This window comes from Centruroides sculpturatus, unplaced genomic scaffold (genome assembly GCF_000671375.1).
Source record: "Centruroides sculpturatus isolate CEXI.00-Female unplaced genomic scaffold, Cexi_2.0 scaffold1628, whole genome shotgun sequence".
NCBI classification, from domain to species: Eukaryota; Metazoa; Arthropoda; class Arachnida; order Scorpiones; family Buthidae; genus Centruroides; species Centruroides sculpturatus.
Genome location: NW_019385754.1, coordinates 132188 through 139276, shown reverse-complemented (window position 1 = coordinate 139276; position 7089 = coordinate 132188). Strand labels below are relative to the sequence as shown.

At 24.4% G+C, this 7089-nt stretch overlaps 1 long non-coding RNA gene across 1 annotated transcript; it reads right to left on the bottom strand.

The window, feature by feature from the left end:
* Nucleotides 1-277: 277 nt before the first annotated feature.
* On the bottom strand, nt 278-3146 carry LOC111641799. Its single transcript, XR_002759476.1, has 2 exons — nt 2956-3146; nt 278-412 (listed from the first exon to the last, which is right to left on the bottom strand). It is a non-coding gene; the product is annotated as an uncharacterized LOC111641799 (long non-coding RNA).
* Nucleotides 3147-7089: the final 3943 nt, after the last annotated feature.

The window sequence follows — 7089 nt, the reverse complement described above, 5'->3', positions numbered from 1 at the left end:
GAGAAAGAAATAATGGTTATTTTAAAACCCAAGAAAAGACTTCAGCCCGTTGAGGGCTCTTTTTGCTTTTGTATGCTATACAATTGCATGTTTTGTGTAACGGTTAATCCGGCCCTGTACTATATATTGACATACTGTAATAATAATACTTTTATTTTTATAAATTAATATATTATACTCTGATTGATATAGATAAGGACATACTTAGAAAGTCACTACCTTTTCTGAGTATACAATAGTAAATTATATATTTAGAGAAAAATAAAAATACTACTTACCGATTACAAGAAGACAAACTGTGCTCCAAAACAATAATCGTTCATACATTGTTCTTAAGAAATTTTCTACTGATTTCAGAACGTCAATTTAGAGTTTATACGGATCACTTTCCTCTATAAGGTAAGTTCTCGCCCTATAAAATAAACCATGACCTATAATGAGTTCAAAGAAATTGTCCTAATTTGTTATTGAACTTTCAATATGTAAGTTATGAAACGTTAAGAATTAATATTCATTTTTAAGTTTTTAACCTAATTGTACGTAATTAGTTTAAAACTTTGATAATTAATATTGAATGTTAGTTAATACAAACTAATTAATAACAACAGACACTAATCAAAGGCAGATTTGTTCTGATTCAGAACCAACTTCATTGTCAACTATGTGCTTAATATTTGAGATTCTGACCTATAATATTTATAAATTTTTGAAATATTTTTATTTTTCTAAAATAAAAGTTTTCTGTAACACAAGAGATTTAGCGAGGCGTCAAACTAAATCGTTGAAAACTAAAATACGATAATGATATCCATATGACCGTAGGCGTATTTAGAGGTAAGTAGAGGGCACATATCCTTCCTTAACCAAAATTTAAAAAATAAAATATAACAAAAAATTTTCTTCTGAAATATATTTTAATATGTATGATGTATTTATACTTATGCCAAAACTATTCCTGGTGATATCTGGATACCCTACTCCATAATCTGTACTTTAACTTGAGATATTTCTTTTGGTTTTTATTATAATTTCGTTCCTATTTTCCATTGAAATGAAGCAAAACTTGAATCGATTACTATAATTAAAAATGATATTGTAATTTTAAAAATTATTTATTAAATTATTTTAATTATTCGATAAATATGATTTAAAAAGTGCTATTAATCACATCTTTAAAACTGACTTTAAATTCCGGATCGAATTTAAATTTTCTTTAAATATACACACAATTCTCACGTGACCTGTAACTATATATTTATGTCTTATATATTTTTAAAATGTAGTTATATATATCTGACTTGCTGTATATTAAATTGTTATAAATTAAAATACTTGATCCTTGATATTTAAAAATAATTATAATTAATCAAATAAATTTATCTCTAAAAAATTTTATTCGCTTTTTTTAATTTAAAAAAAACTAGGAAACCTTCAAATTTTAACTAAATGTATTGATAAATTAATTAATTTTTACTTTAATTACTATTAAAAACTCGATAATAATATTCAATCGTGCTAGTAGCTACAAAATATACTGGAATGAAAGTAGGTTTTCATAGTAAAATGACTTTTATTTTTCCTTAAACCAGATCAGTTCTTCATGGATGAAAGGCTAATGTATTGCACATTCTTATCATAGCTTTTTAAGCTTCAGAAATTTGGTAAAAGAGATAAAGAATTGACATATAAATCATTTCTTCCATCCTCAGAAACAAGATTTATTGATTACTGCAAACGTAACCCGTTTGAATATTTAAATTATAGATTAGTAATGTATAACTAAAATTAAAACAAAAAATTAATTTATTAAAACATTTTTCCTGGAATAAAACTTCAAAATATTTATTTAATACAGTTTAAACAAGACATTTGAACCTTAGTTATTTAAAAATAATATTCAGTTATCAGTAAGGGTTAAAGGGTTATGCTATGTGAGAATGTAGAATATTCGGATATTTAATACTGTCTATAAACATGATCGTGTTTGCTTGACATTAATTTATATCGAATATTAATTCAACAGAACACTTAACAGAATACCACGAATGTATATTCATCTCCGTCACGATAAATTTGACGTCATATGCTTTCGGGAAGTCATTCTATTGTAGAATTAAATTAAAATAGGCCATTTCGTTAAACACGTTCACCGTAGAGATATGGTAAATACAGTAGTAAGTTTTAGAAGCCAAGCTAAACATCATACAGGATAAAATAACGGGATCGTTGCCCTACAATTCTTATTTTCTTATTAAAATAATTATTAAATTTACATTCTTATTGTGTAAATGTATGCAAAAGACAAGGAGAAATTAATTTATGAGTATATTGTTATATTAAATTAGTTTATATTCGCTACTATGTTGTTTATATCCTACATAATTATATTACTTATATGACAATTAGAGCATAGCTGACAATTCCTGATTAGGATCGAGCATGAGAATTCAATGTTACTAAATTACGAAATGCTAAACAAAAAAGAGATAGTTATCGACAACATTTTCAACAGTCTACAATTTCACTAAAGAAATATTTAGAAACAATTGTAAACAAGTATTATACTTTCCTTAGCAGTTTCAAAAAATAAAAGTGCAGAGTGTCGTTTTTCTGGCCTTGCGAGAAGACAATAAAGTGTAATTCTATATATTAAATTTAATACAATTTACTAAATATAAGAGTTTAAAATAATGCACGTAGATTTAAAGATAATTAATCTATTATTTAATTAAAAGAATTTCTTAAAATGTTTTTGGTTTTAAACTAAATTTATTTATTTTTATTTAATTTGTACATAAGTAAAAGTGTTAGACAGACGAAAGTCATCGCAAATTTATGTTTTAATTATATTAAATTCATTAATTATAAATATATTATAAATATGGAAGATTAATAGAATTTTTATAATAAAAACGGTAACATTATTTTAAAGAAAAAAAGAATGAAGCAACTTACTGAACGAGGATATCCTGTACATCTGACCCGTACTTTACACTAGACGATAGTGAATAACAGCAACAGTAAAATGCACGCAGATCGAGTTGCATACGTATTAACATAAACGGTTCTGATTGGTGAATTTAATACTTACGTATAAATTTCAAATAATTGTAAAATAATTCTCAAACCGTATACGAGATTTTATTGTTTTTTTTCTTCCTCTTTTACTCGAAATAACGTAATAACTTAAATTGAGGAAAAATATTATATAAGGAAATTTTTGGCTTGATGTTAAAATGGCTGAAGTTAAAATTGACTCTTATTAAAGTTAAAAATGTTTTTATTTTTCTTTAATTTAGTTTTTTTTTTTTTACTTTACACAGAAAATATAATATAATATTATTTTTATAAATTAATTATTTGTTTTTGCATTTATATTACAATATTTCTTGTAGTCAATAGAAATTTCCTAAGTTTAATGTAAATATATATGAATAAGTTATATATACAATTTTAATTTGTTTAATATACTGTATATTATTTTACTTTTTTTAAAAGTCTTAAAAGATTTTTAATATATATTGTGTTAATCAGAAATATCAACAGTAAATCTTTCAAAAGAAGTTTTCTATGTATTGTATATTATATATTTTTATATAACTTATATAAATTATATGTGTGTAACTTATATATATATTATATAACTTACACACATATTTCTGTGTATAAATATTTGTATTTTACACTATGTTCCTTCTCTAGTTAAATAATACATAGGCTATATATATAATGTTACAGAGAAAGAAAGGAGAGATTTACACAAGACAATTTAATATACTTATTTCATTTTTGTTATGTTTATTTATTTATTTGATTTTTATTAACTATATAAAGTAGCCCAAAAGTCAGTTAACTGTGCCAGACAATTTACAAATTAAATAGATTTGAAGCAATAAACTTACCGTGATTAGATCGTCGAAGAACTTCTCAATTGATGGTAATGTTTCTGTATAATTGTTTTAAACTAATGTCTATAAAGCTTGTTGTTATTTAAAGAAAACATCAATTTAACTCTTTACTATTGTTAATTAATATGTTTAATTATATAAATGTATATAAATTCAAAATCATTTGTAGTATTTTTTCAAAGCTGCAATGCATATTAAATCTAATACTGTAATAATTATACAGTTATAGGGTTATAAACCTATTAATTGATCAAAAAATATCTAGCGATTAAATATTAAACAATAAAATACATTATTTATTTGTTTGATAACAAATTTATTAACGCACAAAATGTTCTCAAATTAGCTCAAATTATTTAATATACCGGTTAAAAATACTATCTCTCTATTAATTAACTTATATTTATTCTTACTTCAGCTGTTCTTAATTATAATGCCAAAAAAAGTTTAAATATTCATCTAATTAAGTCAAGATTTTTAATATTTTCTAGGCAAATATAGAAAATATGGCTTACTGATCTCTTACATGTGCATTTCTTGTCTCTTTTCGGACAGCTATTGTAGTATTTCTATATACAGTATTACATTTAGTGGTATATAGTATATATAGTATATATATATATATATGTATGTATAAATGAAATGTATGGAAAATAATCACACATTATCTACAGTGATTTAAAGACACGTTATACACTCTATAGGTAAAGAAGGATACATATCAAGGGTAACAGAGGATCAAATTTATCAAGAAATCGAACCAAAAAGCTCTTGGGAAGCTCTTCTTACGATAAACACCTGTTATAACAAATAAGTTATCTGCTTATTCTTTATTTTCCATTTTTATTTTATAAAGAAAGACACTGTGGTCAGTTAGTCTTTTTCAAGTGTCTACAAACAAGAAAGAAAAACTAGTAGTACATGAAAAAAATCAACAAATATTAAACCGAAAATCAAATGAATAAAGCTACAAAGAAACAAAATTTTTAACATTATTTTTAAATACACTGTAACTCGTTATTTCCCGAGATTCATTACTTAGTTTTCTCCAATGGATTATCATTTGGAATATCGATGATGATTTTCCCACCGTGAGCTTTACCGCAGGGATAGAGTAACCACAAATCCTTCGGATATTTCGAATAGAAACGTTACGATATTTTTTAAATTGTATTTCCAAGGTAACTATGTTCCTTACTATCTTTAATGAAACTATGGCTCGCCAGTAAAACTTGTTTTATATATAGTAATTGGATGTAGTAGCCCAGACAGTTATTCCGTATTTTATTTTTGCTTCAGCACATGTATATAATTTCTTCAAATGAGTGATACTAAAAAAAACTTGGATTTTTTTTTATTATTCCAGTAAACCTGGTAAGAGACAAGGCAATAATATCTACCTTCCTGTACCAACGGTTATCATCCAGAACTATTCTCAGATACTTTATCTCAGTTACTTTGCTGATTTTATCCTCGTTAATTTGGATTTGCAGATAATCCGGATTAACAATTTAATTTCTATTTGCAATACAAAGAAATTTTGTCTTAATACTTACGTCTGAGAAAAAATTGCTAGAGCATAATACTATTATATAATTCATAGAGGTCAAGGTTAATGCTAATTAAGTAATTACGATTAAATGATGTCTAGTAATAGAAATTTCTATTTTTACATTTTTAGAAATTTATTATAAAATTAATAATATTACTCTTATATTTATATTATTTTAATATAAATATAAATTTTGAAGAATGTAAATAACGATATATTTTAAAATTTTCATATTTAAAATAAATTCTATTTATGAATGTATTAAATTAATTTAAAACGACGGGGAAATACACAAGGTAACTAAATCTTCTGCTCGAGGGAACTCGGGATCGAATCCAGACGAAAAATTCAGGTAGAATTACTCATTCTACCAGAATTTTCATGAGCTGTGTGTTTGGCATCATCTCTCACAACACAACCGTCCCCATTGTGGGCCTGGTCGAACTTACGACGGTCCTAAAAAAGGCCTCCTTAGTGCTCAGGGCGAAAAGAACCAAAAATGAAAAGAAAAAAATTAATTTAAGACTTAATCTGTTGTGTATAATATGCTGTTTTTATTGTTGTTGTTTTACCCTTACAGATAGGTACGGGTAAAACAACTAACCCTTGTACTAATAAATAAAATAAATAAATTTAAGATTTAATCGGGAAAAAATTCAATATAAATTCTTTTCTTATGAGAAAATTAAAAGATAAATAAAGCTTCAGATGTGAAAAATTTGTTTAATTTGCATATATTTTCTAAAGAAATATAGGTTTAATTTCAATATAACAAGCTCTTTCCGTATAAAATTGTTTTATTTATTTCAATCTTCAGAACAAATAGATCATTTTATATCATTTTTGATTTTGTAAATTTTTCAACCTGGAAAAATAGTTTACTTTTTATACTTTCTTCATAATAAAGCATTTATTAATTTAAATAATATAAGGTAAATAAATTTTTTCTCTTGATTTTTCTAATTATTAATAGATTTTTTTTTAATATTTAAGGTTTCATTATTTACGTACTATATATCTTATAATTTTTAATTTATGTATGATATATTAATAAGAATAATTAAATTTTCGTTCTAATAATTTAATCTCTGATTATATTAAAGATTAACAGCATTTATTACTTTAAGGAAATTAAAATAATTGATATATTTTAGAAACACTATTTTTTCCATATTTACTAATCCAACGAATTATACTTTTATCATTATATCCTAAATAAATAATAACTAACAAAAATGTAATTTATAAATCATTTAGTAACAGTAACTGAGCTAACTGTACGAGGTAGATTTTCTATGTGATAGGCTATTTGATTCCTTCCTTTGATAAGAAATATTACATGGTGAATGTACTAAGATTTATGTTTAATAGTATTCCTTTGTTAACGAATTAGTCGATTCATTATTTAATAAATTACGAGTCAGTTTATTGTCGAGATAAAGGTCGGGTCCTATTAAAAACAGGCGAAGTATACTCCAGTTGATAGCACAACTTCCATGTTTCTTTGGATAAATAGAATTAGGAACTCGTTTTACATGTTATTTACTAAATTATTGATAATTTTAAGCAAAATATTTATGAATCAAATATTCTTCTTAATTATAAATATCAGATTAATTTTGGAGATTA